This window comes from Lutra lutra, chromosome 5 (genome assembly GCF_902655055.1).
Source record: "Lutra lutra chromosome 5, mLutLut1.2, whole genome shotgun sequence".
Taxonomy (NCBI): Eukaryota; Metazoa; Chordata; class Mammalia; order Carnivora; family Mustelidae; genus Lutra; species Lutra lutra.
The window spans coordinates 82685015-82702868 of NC_062282.1; the positions used below are offsets into that span (position 1 = coordinate 82685015).

The 17854-nt window shown below is 39.6% G+C and overlaps 1 protein-coding gene and 1 long non-coding RNA gene across 5 annotated transcripts in view; one reads left to right on the forward strand and one right to left on the reverse strand.

Moving 5' to 3' along the window:
- Positions 1-17854, forward strand: part of KCTD16 (potassium channel tetramerization domain containing 16) — a 311256-nt gene that overhangs the window by 219995 nt on the left and 73407 nt on the right. The window lies entirely within an intron of this gene.
- Positions 12518-16466, reverse strand: LOC125100867 (uncharacterized). Its single transcript, XR_007127682.1, has 3 exons — positions 16385-16466; positions 14119-14740; positions 12518-12591 (listed from the first exon to the last, which is right to left on the reverse strand). It is a non-coding gene; the product is annotated as an uncharacterized LOC125100867 (long non-coding RNA).

The following is a 17854-nucleotide window of genomic DNA, read 5'->3' on the forward strand; positions in this document are numbered from 1 at the left end:
ATAACAGTATTTTTCTCAAACCAGGGTCAGGTTGATTTGTTGCATCTGGTATACAGTTGTGACATTTCTCATCCTCCTTTCCCTTTTCCCATTCCTTTCTTATTTCTTCTTCTTGTTCCAAGGTGGCCAGTGCCTTTATTAGCCTCCTCCCACCCCTACTCCCAACAGTTACTTCTTGTCTCTGTCTTCTCCAATGGGATTCCACTCAGCCTACCTTGCACTTTTACTGTAATCTTTGCTCCCATTAAAACATAGGCCTATCCCCTTGACCATTCCAGCTAACCTGGTATATTGCATTGTGCACAGCCTCTGACATATAGTCAATACTCAAAATATATTTCTTGAATAAATGTGGTTATAGCTTAATATGTAACCCCTACCAAATACCAAAGATATTTCTTAAAGACTTTTTAGAAATATATCTTGGCATGATCTAAATCCTTAGAGATATCAAGGAGAGACATATTTATAAAGCTGAACCCTTGATGAAGTTCTTCTTTTGCCCAACCAGTTCCTTTGGGCACAAATTATGAAATGTTTAGTGAGACTGAAGGTCATTCTCTGCATATCTATATAGAATCTGGCCCAGGTGTTATATTAATAATTTTTCTTTCATTAGCACTGTCCCACATGAATACTTCCAAGGCTGACCTTCTTGAATTGAGAGACAGGGTGGTGCGTGCAGAGTGAAGCAGATGTACATTGAGAAGTCCCTTAATTCACCTCTGGTTCTGCCTTTTATACTAGCAGTATGATTCTGGGCAGGTCTCTTCATTACTCTCAGCTTCTAGTATGTTGCTGTAATATGGTAACTTCATTAACTGACCTACCTACTGTGGATTCAAAGGATCATTTGTCAGACTGGATGTGAATCTTCTGTGTAAATTCTGGAGTGTAGACAAAGATAAAAAGTCATGTTTAATTCTAACTTTTGGATTTTTACTTTAAATTCCAGATTAGGGCTTTGTGCTACACATGTTTTAACTGATTTGTTGATTTTATTAGACATCAGCAAAAGTGTATCTAATTCATTTATTCATGTGATAGTTGAGTGCTTACTTATAGCAGGTAGTATGCTAAGTGCTGTGTCTAGAGGTGAAGAAAACATTATACTTTCTGTTGGGGAATTTACAGAGGGGAAAGAGATATTAAATAAATATGTAAATAACTACATAATTACTAATTTATAATTAAAAACATTTTAAATGCTATGAAGAAAAAAGTAAAATCTGTGAGGGAGATACAATAGTGAGTGAAAGCCTGATGTTGATGGAATGAGTAGGAATAAGCCAGGTCACAAAAAAATAGCAGAGAGAATAGCACATGGACAAAGCTTCATAAATTCAGGAAACTTAAAGAAGGCCAGTGTGGCTGTGAATGAGGTGGATAGCGGGAAGTGCTTTTACTGGATCCATAATGAGTAGAAGGAGGAAGTCATATGTGTAGCCAGGGACTGGATCATGTAAAGCCTTGTAAACTCATGGTTAAGATACTCAGTCACATTGTAAGTTCAATGCAAAGTGACTGAAAGGTGTTAAACAATGAATTTTGGAACGCTGAAAAAAATTAAATTGAAAAAAAAAGTAGGTCTATGGGATTAAAAAAAGGTGTTGAAACATGAGACTGATAAGGGCAGAAGATTTGTCTTTAAAAACAACAAATAAAAAACTTCATGGTCCCTGGATGCTATGTGAATAGGTTAGAGATGGACCTGCAGTGGAAACAGGTAGATGGGTGAGGAGTTTTATTGCAGGAAGAAGTGGGAGTGATTGTGGTTGTCATTGGTGCTATTCGCTGAATATTTCTACCTCTTCTTTCTCTGGGAATTCAGTAGGATTTTATTCTTCATTTCTTTTTCAGGTATGAGCTCTTAAATCTTAACTTTGATCAATGAAACTGAGAACTTGTGTCATTTCTGGACAGAAAGTTTAAGAACTGATGTGTGAGTTTCTATGTTTCCTCTCTTTCTCCTTTGATGTGCGTGGAAACACATATCCATGTAGAGTTTCCATCACTGCAAGCCCCTGAATAACAATGATTAACAGAGTCTCACTGCTGACCAACACTGGATGTAGTAGTGTAAGCAGAGTATACCTTTGTTGTGTACTGAACCATTGAGATTTGGAGGTTGTTTGTTACTGAAGCAGAAAGTGTCCTGACTGGTATAGTGCTTACACATAAATATACTAATTAGTTTCCATTTTTTACAAATATGTTGGTAATTCTAATGAATGACCCTTTTGAATTCTGTTGGTAGAACTGTAGCTTATCTTTGTTGCACTTGTTTTTACATTCTGATTCAGAGCACTGTTCTTGAAACATTAGTGAAATATATCAATATCCTGGTTTTTTAACGAGTGCCATTAAGCACTGTTGTAATTGTTTCAGTTGTCTCCTTGTATTTGTTATCATCTACATGTCCTTCAAGACAGAATTACAGTTGAACTCCCAAACATAGAGCAAGTCTGAATTCTTACATTCTTTAATTTGTGTTTTGGAGTAGTGGTGGATTAGTATGTTTCTGTAGGCAAATACTAAGACTATGTGAGATGCTTTTATATTCCTGTGTCATTCCGGCTCATTCTAGGCAGCAAGCATAAGAAATATCTGTTCTTGGGCGCCTGGGTGGCTCAGTCCGTTAAATGTCGGCATTAGGCTCAGGTCAGGATCTTGGGGGTCATAGGATCAAGCCCATGTCAGGCTCCCTGCTCAGTGGGGAGACTTCTCCCTCTACCTGCCCCCTGCTCATGCTTTCTCTGTCTCTCTCTCTCTCCAATGAATAAATAAAATCTTAAAAAAAAAAAAAGAAATATCTGTTCTTAGTCTCCTGTGTCCATTCAGTGTGCATGTGTGTGTGAGTATATACATATATACATATACATACATATTTACTTACACATATAGTTATATATGCATATGTGTGTGTATATATATATATATATACATAAAAATATGTATATATTTGGATATATTTAGATATGTATATATGAAAGCCAGGTTGGTTCTTCCGTGCTACCTGCGTGCCTATTTCTTACTCACCCACCCCTGCTTTAGGAGAGAGTAGGTTGTATATTTAAAAGCACTGGCCCATTCCCTAGCAACCTGTGTTCTGGTGTTTAAATGGCTTGGAGGCTGCAGCAAGGACAGGAAGAGTTAACTGCTGGCTTTATTTTGTTGGGAGACGCAGCTTTCATCTCACATTGACTTTGTGCGTTCTCTGTGCCGACTTGTGACAGCTTGCTTCGCAGCCCCACGCCTGTTTAAAGCTCACTAACAGACTGATTCTATTTTTTTTTCCCATGATTTCTTTTTTTTTAAACTTAGGAGAACATGGCTTTGCATGTGGTTGGGAACCCAGATAAGCCTCTCTCTCTGGAGACCTTGATTGGCAGCTCCCCCTGTCGTGCAGATGTGAAATGAGGAAAACTAGTTTTCCCATCGACTTTCTAGTTTCTACTACTATCTGTCATTTCACATTGGTGCTCATTACAGTCATCTTCTTGCCAGATGGAAATCTGCCTACTCACTGGTGTCTGTTTTCTGCCACTCATGGATCATGACAATGTCAGACAATATGTCAGTAAACTCCTTTCATGCCCTGGATGGATTGGTGACATTGTGGAAAATGCTTGATATTGGCAGGCAACTACCTTCATGTTATATGTGAATAAAGGAAAGTCAAAGCCAAAAAATCCAGGTTCCTTGAGAAAAGTTGCCCATGATACCAGAAGAGATAGATGGTGTTGGCAAAACAAATGAATAATTTTGAGGCCATAGCTGTTCTCTGAAAACTGAACCAAAGTGACTAATGATCCCTGTGAACAACTAAAGGATTATAGTGTGTCCAACTAATGTTGGAAGGTCCTGTACCTGAGATGACAAGTCACAATTGGAAACTAGGCTTGGGTAAAACCACTTTCTCAGAGTGCAGTCCTGGACCAGAAGCATCAGTATCACCTGGGAACCTATTAGAAATGCACATTTTATGGTCCCACCCCAGTCCTAGTGAATCAGAATCTTTGGGAGTAGGACCCAACAATCTGTGTCTTAAAAAGCCCTCCAGGTGATGTTGGTGCTTGCTAACATGGGAGAAGCTGACTTAAACTGAAGCAGCCAGTGGAGAATTGGTGCAATCATGGGAGTGTTATGTAACTGAGTTGATAACCCAGATAGTTGTTCCAGTTATCAATTTCTTTTCTCACGTATAACCATTGGGGAGGGGATGTTTCTGTATCTGTTACATTGAACCAGGTAACTTGAGAAATGTAATCAAAATGCCAGTTTATTTTTGTTTTCCAAGCTTCCTTTAAAAGGTATCCACTGAAGGAATGTCTTCCCTGCCTTGAGCAGAAAGCTCATGGGGAGGCCTCCTCGAGGTATTCTGAGGCAATAAAATCTTATGGACACTTTAAGGGCAAATAGGTCTCAGTGCAATTGCTAGGTCCTCTCTCCACCCCAGCTGGGCTGGCTTTAGGGTAACCTCTAGTAGGGTTCTTTATTCCTCACTCACACCCTCCTACTTGCATACACACCCTCTTACTTGCATCCTTCCATTCTGGCACTTCTCTCCACAATAGTTTCCCTGTTAGAGTTCTAATGCCCTCCCAGGTAGCCCTTTTGGGCCCAATTCAAACTGTTCCAGGCTGGCTTTGTCTTCCCAGTATGGTCCTAATCTGGACCGTGGGAAACCCCCAAATATCTTTGCCTAAGATCTGCTGTCAAGTAGGTTGACCACACTGCTGCCACTCTCTGAGGGGCACACTGAGCCACTCTCCTGGCTCTGCTGCCCAAGACATCTGCCAACCTCTAGTTAAGACGCTGGTAAACTGTGGCCCATGGTCCAACTCTGGTCTGCTGTTTTTAAAATAAAGTTTTACTAGAACACAGCCACACCCATTCACTTATGTATAGTTTGTGGTTGCTTTTGCACTACAACATGGAAGAAACTACATGGATTGTAAAGCTTAAAATATTTTCAGTCTGACTCTTTGTAGAGGAATTTTGTCTACCCTGCTCTAGAACTTGGGTGTGGGAGAGGGGAAGGACAGGGAAAGGGAGCAGGAGGAGGAAATGGGAAGTCATACCCCAATCCACTTTGCCTCTCAAACTCTAGGGATTTATCAAGTTCTCCAGGTAGTCTCCTTGAAGGATTCACCTCTCCCTTACCTTTAAGGAAAGAAGGTAGCCACAGGGCAGTAATTTTATCCAATAAATTACTGTAAAAGTCCTCTCTTTCTTTTTTAGTTCTCAACATCTTTATTCCTTTGATGTAAGTGAGGAACCCTAGATTCATAAAGCCCACCTGGGCCACCCATTTTGGAAACACACAATTTTTGTTTGGTACTTCATTTTGGTGTCTGATAGCTATCACCTGAGGTCCTTGGCCAAAACTAATGATTTACATCCCAATGATGATTGTGTTTAGATAGTTAAATTCAGATGACATATTTGAATCTTGATTTGGGAAGGATATAGGAAGTTGTTTGTAGACTAAATTAAAACTTAACCGATACTTTTCCTGTGTAGTTGATAATGGAGGGTCAGATACTCAATTTAAAGAGATAAGCACAGGGGCGCCTGAGTGGCTCAGTGGGTTAAGCCGCTGCCTTCGGCTCAGGTCATGATCTCAGGGTCCTGGGATCGAGCCCCGCATCGGGCTCTCTGCTCAGCAGGGAGCCTGCTTCCTCCTCTCTCTCTGCCTGCCTCTCTGCCTGCTTGTGATCTCTCTCTGTCAAAAAAAAAAAAAAAAAAAAAATCTTAAAAAAAAAAAGAGATAAACACAGAAGTTTTCTGAGATTGTTTATAGGTAACTTATCTAAATAATATATTTGGTCGTTTCTGAACTTCAGATTAGGCTTTCTGCGCAAACCTAATATTTATTGCGAATAAAAAAAAAAATCCAAGCATCACTTTGTCTCCTTCAAACAGACTCAAGATAGGTTTCATGTTAATCAGTGTCCCTGCATGAATGAAAAGTTAGCCTGCTTTCCAATATCTGGGATGTAAACTGACTTATAACATCTTCCAGTCAAGTATAGTACTTTATTATTTATTTGTTTTTTTTTAACATTGTTGGATTTACTTTATAGAAATATTTATCTTGTATTATTTTGGAAATGATGGAGACATAGGCAAATGGTCCATGAAGAAGAACCCATTCCCCAGGCCAGTAAGAAGAATATGTCTCAGATTCCCTTTGAAATGACCCCAAAAAATAAAATGTACATTTTGTATAATACATGTCCCATGAGGCTTTAAATCCCAACCTTCCCCCTAGCAATAGTACATTACCATGCAGTTGGACTGGTTTGGTGAACAAGTAATCAAAATAGCTGAACTATGAAACCATGGATTTGATCATTTTGCATTCTTCATACCCAAATCCAGTGGCCTGTCTGGTGAACTTACTGACTTTGTGCTTGTAAACAATGGAAATTCTAGAGCAAAGCCAATCAAGTGTATTTTGCTCACTTTGTATTTTCTAATAGTTAGTAAGTATTTTGCCAATTTATAGTTTTAAATACAATACAAAATATTCAGTAATGTGTTTACTACTATTTTTCATACTTACAGTGAAATGGTGATAACATATTATGTAGTAAAAAGGAGAGCTGCCTGCATCTGTTATTAGTATACATACTTTAACAGTTTTATTAAATCCTGCTTTTCCTCAATCTTCTTATGTTTTTGTCCAGTCTGATTTATTTCAGTCTGCCATGATTATAAACTTGTGCTAATATACATAGCCAGAGTATATGGCAGGTTGTTAAGAGAAAGTGGGAATTGCTTTACTTCATGGCTAATTCCTCATTAAGTCCTTCCAGCATGAGCTCTAAAAATACTAGTTATCTTATATGCCCAAGTTGTTTTTAAGTTTATTCACAAATTTTGAAGCTTGACTAGTTGTGAAATTCCTCCTTCCATAAAAAGTTTGGAGTAGTTAATACAAATAAGCTCCTGGTATAAATACTCTTGACTATATTACACATGCACAGCTATGTACACATTTATGTAAACTCATCCTGGAAAGAGACTCCTATATGGATTTACCTACCTTAACTGTTTATTTGTACTACTTTATCAGAATATTTTTATTTCTTCAAGATTTAGGAAAGGTTGGCAATCCAAACAACCATGTTTTTTTTTTAATTCTTTTTTTTTTTAAAGATTTTATTTATTTATTTGACAGACAGAGAGAGAGAGATCACAGTAGGCAGAGAGGCAGGCAGAGAGAGAGAGGAGGAAGCAGGCTCCCCACTGAGCAGAGAGCCCAATGCGGGGCTCGATCCCAGGACCCCGGGATCATGACCCGAGCCGAAGGCAGAGGCTTAACCCACTGAGCCACCCAGGCGTCCCCAACCATGTTTTTGTTGTTTTATTTCTGCAGTTCCTTGAATTTATGCCTACATACCATAACTTTTTAAGACCTTTGCTATAAAAGTAAAATATGATATTCTCAATTGGTGCCAGTGAATTAAAATCTCCAGTGTGCACCTCCACTGTATGTAGGTACCAGAGAGGAATGACAGCAATTTTGCTAATACAGAGGAACAGGGCGCTGATTTGTATTCTCTTGAAGCAAATGTTGACTAAACTCCTATGTGTGAAACGAGATGCCTGGTGCTTGGGGGAATCTGAAGATTAAAGTGATACCATCACTGTGCATATTGAGCCTTAGGAACATTCATGACCTACATGTACGGATTTATCAGAGTTATCTAACATATAAGATGATTCACATGAAATTATGTTGTGCCCCCAAGTTATATCTAAGTCACTGCTATTTCCTCCATTCCTTGAGTTATAAGCAGCTCACCATTAACTGGAAAATTTTCCCCCCGGAATTTTAAGAATCTAATATTACCGCAAATTCTGAACATTATACATGTAGAGAGAGAGACAGAGAGACTGAGGGAGAAGCAGAGAGAGCCAGAGACAGTAATTAGGCTTCTCTGGGTTTTATAATTTGTTCTCTCTGATCATTTCTAAATCGAAGCAGCTTTCAGTGAACGAAGTGTTTATGTTTTACCATTTGGGGGGCTGCCATATCAATTTACGAGTGCATTTGTTGAGGTGCAATCAATTGAATATATATGAAAATTTACGAAGATTTTCCTCATTCTTGAAATCTTATTGAAATGTTGAAGTATATTTTATTAATAGCCAGTCTAGTCCGTGAAATGCACTTATTGTAATCTTCATGAGCCTGATTGATAAGGCAGATGAACAAACAGCATTTCATACATAGAAATGAGTTTGTCATGAATATAGCAACAATTATTATGATATTCTTAAACTCATCTCATTTTCTCATCCTCTACCCCTCTTCTAGTGCCAAATGCATACTGCAGTCCTATATTTTCTAAATCTCCATATGAGAAAAGATCTCAGATTGATTGTACCTCTGATAGCAGAGAAAAGAACGAAGGAATTCTGGGCGCTAGAATTTTTCCTCTGAGAATCTGTCAATTTGAATTCAAATACTTTGTTTCACTTTGCCTTTAACTTATGGTCCCACATCCCCCATCCATAATGTCATAGCCATAAAATAAACACAACTATGATCTTGGTGTCTCTTCACTTTAAATATTTTTACTTTCTAAATATATTGATTGTTTTCTCTGCATGATGCCCTTTTTTTCTCTACATGATGCCCTTTCACCCTTGACTTATAATAAGAGTCAGTTCTGTTTCAAACAGCAGAGGGAGTTTGGATAAATCAAGATAGAATTCCTGTGGGTATGGGAGCCTACTGGATGGGACAAGAGCCTTGCAGTAAAGAAGGAAGAGCAGTAGATAGGCCTCCTTGAGAGATGCTCACCATGTGTGACTCATAGGTGTGATACCCTTACTGGTTGGAAATAAGGAAGAGATCCACAGCCTGAGATGGAGGAAGGAAGTGGCCACCTGGGACTCTCTAACATCTGATCAGGTAGAGTTCCAAACATAGTACTTGTATCAGAACCTCTTGTCCAGAGCACAGCTATGGGGAACTGCCTACCACATGAACCTTCCTATAAGACATCAGTGTGTTTATCTTCTCTTACTATTGGTCACAGATCTTTGGGGGAGGAGATGTGGAATGAGTAGCAGTGGATTTTTTTTTTAATATTTTATTTATTTAACGGAGAGAGAGAGAGAGAGAGGCAGCGAGAGAGAGGGAACACAAGCAAGGGGAGTGGGAGAGGGAGAAGCAGGCTTCCGGCTGAGTAGGGAGCCTGGTGCGGGGCTCCATCCCAGGACCCTGGGATCATAACCTGAGCTTAAGGCTGATTCTTAACAACTGAGCCGCCCGGGCACCCCAATAGCAGTGGATTTTAACATAGTAGAAAATATTACTTATGGAGGGAAACTTAGATATTATTCATTCAATGCCGTCTGTATGCCAGGCACTGTTTTAGGTGTTAGGATTCAGTGATGGGCAAGACAGAGATAGTGGTTCCTACCTATGTGTACCTTATAATCTAAAGAGAGGAGGCAAAGAGTAAAAAACAAATATCAAGAGGGTATTATATATCCATATATACTGTGGAAGGAAGAAACCAAGATCATGTGATAGTAATTACATATCACCTTTAAATTGGAAAAGACCTCCCTGTATGGAATCATTTTGAGCTGAGACCTGGTGGAGGAGAGGGAGCCAGTGATAGGAAACTTTGAGGGAAGAGCATTTCCAGGCAGATGAAACAAGAAGTACAAATGCCATGAGCTGTGAGAAAGCTTTGTGTGTGAGAACAGAGAAAAAGTTCATGTGATTGGGGCAGAGTGAGTTAAGGGAAGAGTGGTTGGCCAAAGTTTAGAAAGGTAGGTAGAGGCTGTATCATGGAATGTTGTAAGCCAAGGTGAAGGTCAAGTGTGAATCCCTCCTTTTAAAGCTAAAGGAGCTGAAATTCAAAGATGCAAAATGCCTTTGTCCTTCACTAAGGTGTTTAGTGATAGCCCAGGCTCTGACTGCTGCTCTGACTTCTATGTCATACTCGCACTCCTACTAAAGCTGGGTTCACTTAAACTCTTGTATTATACATTGATTTTTGTAATGGAGGTTTACAAAGAAATTCTTAACAGAATGTTGGTAAGAAATAAAGGAAATGAGCACCCTTCCAGAGGAGAACTACTCCAAGCTTGCATTGTCTTTTTAATTTTCCATGATGTGGGATTATACTTCTTCTTATATTCGGCGGAAACACACAAAAACACACACACAATGCACAAATACAGACACACAAATCAGTGTGAAAAGGAGATAAAATCATTCCAATCATACTTTTAATTTGTTTCCATGTAAATATGGCCTAACTGTTGGCCCCTGGGGAAGCTGTGGCCATTGGAGTCCAGCAACATTGACAAGTGGGAGGATGCAGAACTTCCTGGGCACTTTGCAGACAGATGTATGTTTGCAATATTATCATCACTTTGGGGCAACAAAAATGTATCCACCTTACCTTTACCAGCCATTTATCCATCCCTTCTTCCATTAACTCAGTCATGCATACTTATTAGAGATAACTTAGGTACAGAAGATCTTGCTGATTTCTATAACACTCCATAAGACAAAGTCATTGCTGCCCAGATTTTAAATCTGTGCCTCACAGATATGGTATTAAGCTAGGTGTGGTGAAGTGAATTACTCACATTAACACTGATCTATGGATCCAAGCATAGCTGATTCGTATTCCCTTCATTTACCTAATATTTGTGGAGCACCTATTTCCTTGGGACTTTGCTAGGCCCTGATAGCAGAAGTGAGCATCAGACATAATGCCCTCATGGAGCTTACTACAGTCTATACTGGACAACCTTCCAGAGTAGGAATAGTCCAAAGAAATGGAAAAGAGAGGATGATTTTCTCGTCTTCGGTTTTTGGAAGGAAAGGTCAGTTCGGTTTATAAGCCAGAATCTGTTGGCGCATGCAGTGCCCAAGACTGTTATTCTTCTTCTGCCATTTGGATACTGGCACTACTGACTTCTCATTGGCTTCAAAAGAAGATTTACTGGACTGATTGATTACCTCACAATAGCATTTGTGGCAAGAAGATGTTTACTTGGCCTTTGGTTCACTACCTCCCCTTAGGTGGTGGGTTAAACATGGCTTCTTCTCTTGTATAAGGACAAATGACAAGTGTGGCACTTTTGCAGCATTTGTAGACCAAGTTCTATGTCCTGTGTCCAGTGAAGTCACCTGTTTGACTACAGATGAATAGAGTAAGAGTATGCCTTACTGATAGTGAGGAATATAAGTCTGGGAGTCAAAATGATATGAGTTTAAATTCTGACTCCATTACTTGCTAGCTACAAGTTATTTATTATTTCTTGACCTCATTTTTCTCACCTTTTTTAAGGAATAATAAGGGTACCTGTTGCAAAACGTTGTTTAGAAGAATTCATGAGATAATCCCTCAAGAGAGCTTGTTCCTTGTCTCCTCTATCTTTTGGGGCTGCTAGTATTCCTTGGCTTATGGCTGCACCACGGCAGTCTTGTTTATAGTCAAATAGCTTTCTCCTTTTTGACCTCTGACCCCCCATTTCCCTTTTATAAGGACCCTTCTGATTCCATTGGGAATATGTGGATCATGCTGGATAATTTCCCCATCTCAGGATCCTTAATCACATTTGCAGTCTTTTTTACATGTAATGTGGATTAAATTGTGTCCCTTAAATTGTGTCCCTTAAAAAGATACATTGAAGTCCTAATCCCTACTACCAGTGAATATGACTTTATTTGGAAATAGGGTCTTTCTGATCAAGTTAAAGTGAAGTCATCCTGGGTGAGAGTGGACCCTAATCCGATGACTGGTATCCTTATACAACAAGAGAAATTTGGACACAGACACACAGAAGAGAATGCCATGCAAAGATGCAGAGACAGAAGTGGCATACAGGGAGAATCATATGACTACAGAAGCAGAGATTGGAGTGACATGTCCAGAACTCAATGAGGGACAAGGAGTGAATTGTCAGCCACCACCAGAAGCTAAGAGAGGCATAGAGCAGTCTTCCTCTGAGAAGAAATTGCCTTCTGACACCTTGAGTTTGTACTTCTCACATCCACAACTTTGAGAGAATAAATTTCCCTTGTTTTAAGGTACTGGTATGTGGTAATTTCTTATGGTAGCCCTAGGAAAATAATATATTGTGTAAGACAACATATTCGCAGATTCTGGGGATTAGGGTATAGACATTTTTGGGAGATCATTATTCAGCCCACCTACCACACATACTGCTTAGTCTTTCCTGCCCCAATCTCCCAATGAAGGGCTCTCTGGTAAGTAGTACCAAAGCATAACTGATAGTTTTGGAAATGAAGATAAATAAGACTTCCTAATATCCCACCTGATCCTAACATGGTAGGGCAAATTTGGGGTCACTTACTCTACCACGTGCATGTGCACTGAGCTCAAATAGTATGAGAAACAAGGGGCTAGGGCTGGGTGGCAGGCCTTGTGCATCCCTCTGGTGTCTTATGCATGGGATATACCCTGGAAAGGCAGAGTAGAGTCCAATCTTCAATATCTGGCACTCAGATCCAGCACTTAAAAACAGGGTCTGAAAAATGTCGCAGGATCTACTGGATTCATTTAATAACACTTCTTTCTGGGAAAAGAGAGGAACATAGAAAAAATGTTTAGAAATTTTTTTTTTAAGATTTTATTTATTTATTTGACAGAGAGAGATCACAAGTAGACAGAGAGGCAGGCAGAGAGAGAGAGAGAGGGAAGCAGGCCCTCCGCTGAGCAGAGAGCCCGATGCGGGACTCGATCCCAGGACCCTGAGATCATGACCCGAGCCGAAGGCAGTGGCTCAACCCACCGAGCCAACCAGGCGCCCCTAGAAATTTTTTTTATAACAACCTGTCATCCATTGGAAACAGGAAAAAAAATGCTATTCCCTATGGACTGATACGGAAACATAAAACAGCATGGGGAGAAGATCCTCACCTCACCAATAGTAATAAACATTCAATAAACTATCAATTAATATCAGTATTATAATCATCATTTTAATAGCTATATTCTGTCTTTTCCCACACTCTTTTTCCACAGTGGCTGACTGTCCTTCATATTCAATGAATACTCCACTTTTGTCAGTTTGGAGTTTTGTATGATCTGGTTGGTAAATATTCTGATAATGGGGAATATCCCTCAAATGTAATCTGTACATAGTAGCTCCTTTTCCTATCTGTGTCACAAGGATACTAAAACCATAATACATTTGAGATGGCAGATGTGGGCATGCTATAAAAAGAGAAAAGCAGAAATGTATAATTATAGATGAAAATGGAATGGGCAAAACCAATGGGCCTTAGTCTTTGCTGAGAAACCAGAGCAATGAATTTGGCCATCATTGCATGTTGGGAGTATTATAAGAATCTCACTGTAGTAAAGAGGTGACAGGTTTGCTTGATCCTCATCATGTTTGTGGGGAAACTTGTGCTAGAGAAAAAGGTAGCAGTGTCTTCCTGGTCCCTGGATCCCATCTACATGGTTGGAGGAAGACTCTCATGGCTGAACTGCTCTGCACTTCAGCAGATACAGAACTGATAAGGACACAGAGAACTGTCAGGGAATTCAGGCATTTGGCTTCGATTCTTGGTCAGGAACAAATTAAGCCAGATTTTTCTTTGTATCATGAGTAGAGTTCAGAAGTGAATAGTAATAGTAATAATAATACTTAATTAATATTTATTAAGTACTTTATGTAACAGATGCTCTCTTAAGCCCTTTACACATTATTATTTTCCTCATTGGGAAACATTATTATTTTCCTCATTGGGAAACTGAGCTTAAGTGATTTGCCCAAGATCATGGATATAAAATAATAAAACCTACAACTTTGAACCTACAACTTTTCTAATTCCAAAGGCCAAACTTTAAACCATCTTACTATAATTGCCTCTGAACATTAATATTCCATTTTAAATAAAACTCATTTTATTTTAATATATTTCTCTGTAAAATGTGCTCTGGAAATTAGGGGAAAATCAACAGAAAGTTTAAGCATAGTTTCCTAAAGAGCTCGATTTGCTGGAGAGTGGGGTGAATTCAGGCCAGTGAGAATATTGTGAGCTAAAAAGACTTTCCTAGGACCCTGTGATGTTTAGAAAATTACTTTCCAAGATACCTTAATCCCTGGTGTCACAGCATGAACCTCATTCCTCTTGTTCTGTCCTCAGTAGAGATGGTGGCCTGCCGGTAACTATTTCCACAAAATAAGCCTTCGTTGTGCCTGAAGACTTCTTTGGACCCCTGTCTTAGTTTCCTTTCTGTGTAACACATGAGAAGCCTCATCCTACTAAGGTGGGAACTTAGGTTCTACTTTTCACAGCTCACCAGGTAGCTGTGAACTTGCAACTCCAGGGCCACACATTCTAGCAAGTGTCTCATCCACAGGAAGGTGCTTCCCTGGTGATACGGGCTTCTTTGGGCTTTTGTTGGCGAACAGCTGTTTTTCACACTATTGATTGGGATGGCAGAAGGCAGCAGTGGGGTTCTCCAGTAGGATGCCTGGAAAGACCCAAGACAATAGGGTTCTCTGCTCAGGCTGTGAGTCTTATCTCTCCCCTGTAGCTTGTCTGAAGCTATTGGTGGTACTAAGCCCCATTGGCAGTCATAGTTAATTTTAGTGTTCAAGGGAGTAGATAAAAAACAAAGCTGATCTTGATTCTGTTTACAGGGCAGATTTGCTAACATGTAGGAAAATTGTTGACCCCTGTTTCATTCTGGTGAAGTACATTGTAAGTACCCTGCAAAAAAAGCATTTTTTTTGCATTAGCAAACAATGTGACTATCCTAGTCCTTGTGCCTGACTACAGTGAGAATTACTTGACAACTAGTAAGCACCCTGAGCATTCTCAAAGCTATTTCAGCTTAATAAAACAAACTTGCACTAAACACAGAGCGTTTTAGTTCGGACAAAGGTTCTAGCCCTGAGCTGTGGCTCACAGGCAGTGCTTGATGTTTTCCCATCACGAGGCACAGTTGGTTAGTTCCTCACTTTGTCTCAAATCTGTTGTCACTGAAGGACATTAGTTTGTTACAATATGAAAATAAGGGGAGGGGGAGTCCTTAAAGGTCATATAGTTATTAATGAGTTGAACTAAGGAAAGGATTTAAAAATCACCTCCATGGTAGGGCATCTTTTGAAGGCCTTACCTCAATGATCTGTTCTAAGAATTTACACTTATAAGTGACAGTTTTCTCCCCTAGCTGTCAAAAGGCAAGATTTTCTTCCCCCTCCTTATTATCCTGTGGCCCAGATGCCCTAGTTATGGTTCATCTCGTTCCGTGATAACACATACATCACATTGGTGCAAATAATCAAGCAGGCACCTGTTTCACAAAACCGGGCCAACACCACCCATTCAGTAGCAACCAGTAGAGGGCCAAGAAAGGTTTGATGGTGATGGAGGGTGAAAGCTATGAGAAACAGAAGAAGGCAGCAGGGTGAGGCAGGGGAAATTCCAGCTAAACTCGTGATGTGCCAGTTGACACAGAATTCTCCCAGGAGCTTTCCTTTACCTGCCACCTATGTCCTCCCTATGTAACTATATGGCAGGGTAACTCATTGGTCATTCTCAAACTTGATATTGTCTGGGATTTGGAGGCTGAAATCCTATTCCTGATCCACTTCCAACTGACCAGCCACTCCTTATCAGTAATCACTATTTGACCATCTCAAGCAAGTCGTAAGAACAGTGTTTTTGGTTGATGTTTAATGCTAGGACTTGGATCCCTTGGCAAAGCCTAGGAAAGGAATGCATAGGCATTTCACTGTAAAGTTCATGCCTTTATAGGAAAAGGTGGGGCAAAGGAAAGCAGTTGGGAAAATGGCATGTTGTAGGGTTATCAGAGTCTCTAAACTTTTCATCCTACTTCTGCTAATGTTCTTCCCCCATTCCACCACCAAATTTTGGGTTGAAAATATTAGAAAAGATAAGACAGATAATAGTTTCACTTTGGATATATTTAGAAATTCATCACTTAAACTCACGAATTCATGTTTAATATAAAGTGGAAATTTAGAGCCTTGAGTGACCAGATATGTTTAGGGCCATTGTTAAGATCTCAGCAGCTTTTTCTCACCATTTTTCTTCTGCACATTGACTAGCTAGGATAAAACATAAAGCCAAGAGCAGAAGGGCTGGTATTTGAATAATCTTTGTAAACAATCACTGGCTCTGCACATCCCTGGCAGAGAACATCCTCATCAGAACAGTTTTTTTGGATACCATAACCTGATGGAATTTGCAAGGCCTAACCACAGTGTGTAGTTTAAGCACCTAGGCTCCCATCAAATTGTTCTCACAATTGATTTTCACACAAGCATATTTGTGTGTAGACACAAAACCTTCCTATTTGAATCCTTGGCTCATTTGCTCTATTAATACAAGTTCTTCACCCTGGTTCATTAACTAGTTCAACAGTGATGTCAGAATAAAGCAAGATCTATACTTCAGTGAATAAACAACCTATGAGGTAGAGATACACAAGTCACATTACTCCGTCTCAGAGCTTCCCACTGCACCTAGAATAAATCCATGCTGCTTACCCTGGCCTTCCCAGCCCTAAGTGCCACAGCCCCTGTCTATGGCTCTAGCCTCATCATACACAATTATCTTTGTTCTTCTTACACTCCCACTGGCCTCATTTTCTTTCTTTGATTCCATTGCTCCAGTCTTCCTATTTTATTGCACCCTAGATCTTCACATGGCTGACACTTGAACTTCAGGTCAAATGCACCCTCTTGGGAGAGACCTTCCTTGTCTGCTTTGTATAGCGTCAGGCTCTATTTGTGTGTGTGTGTGTCTGTCTGTCTGTCTTTCTTTTTTTGGGAGGGGGGGGGGGATTCCTTTTTTACATGTTTATTCTCTGTCTTCTCTCCCAGAACATACGCTTTATGAGGATGAGATCCTTACTTCTCTTATCCATCCTTATATTCCCAATGACGGGGGCATAAATGTGCTTAATACTACCAAAGAGTTCAACGAACTGGAGGTCTATGGTCTGTTCCATCTCTCCCATTATTAAGTTGTGTTGATTTCTAGAACTCTCTAGTCTTCAGTGTCACCTTTTGTAAGATGAAAAAATTTAACCAGATTCCTAAGTTTAGTTTCACATGTGACTTTAAGTTTTTACATTGGTTGTGCCTCATTGGATTCTATTTCACTTTATGAGCATAGAAGAGTTTTTACACAAAAGTATACCATATTTATATTTGTAAACAGCTTTCATGACTGAATCTTTGACATAGTTCTTAGGACAGCTGTGTAATCTACCACTCATTTCAACAACTGTTCTTTGAGAATCAGGCACAGTGTTAGGTAAAATCTTAAAAAAAAAAAAAAAGGGGGCGCCTGGGTGGCTCAGTGGGTTAAGCCGCTGCCTTCGGCTCAGGTCATGATCTCAGGGTCCTGGGATCGAGTCCCGCATGGGGCTCTCTGCTCAGCAGGGAGCCTGCTTCCCTCTCTCTCTCTCTCTCTCTGCCTGCCTTTCTGTCTACTTGTGATCTCTCTCTGTCAAATAAATAAATAAAATCTTAAAAAAAAAAAAAAAGAGAAACATTTTGTAACTATATGAGTTTTTGGGGTATTTAGAAGCCATCCATATGGTTGAAAGTTACAGAAGTCAGCATTTAGAAAAACTTTTCTCTGCTTCCAAACTTTCACGGTGTTAGTGTAGGTATTTTAAACTGTCATTTCTTCAATGTCCCTCTAGTTATTTCTTCCATATTTTCCTCTCTGTGGGGTCAATGTTATAGAGTATTATAAAATAGTCTATCTACTATTTGATAGTATGAATAATGCTACATACCCTCAGAACCCAAATAGGTTGTCATAGAAACTGATGACATTTCTATC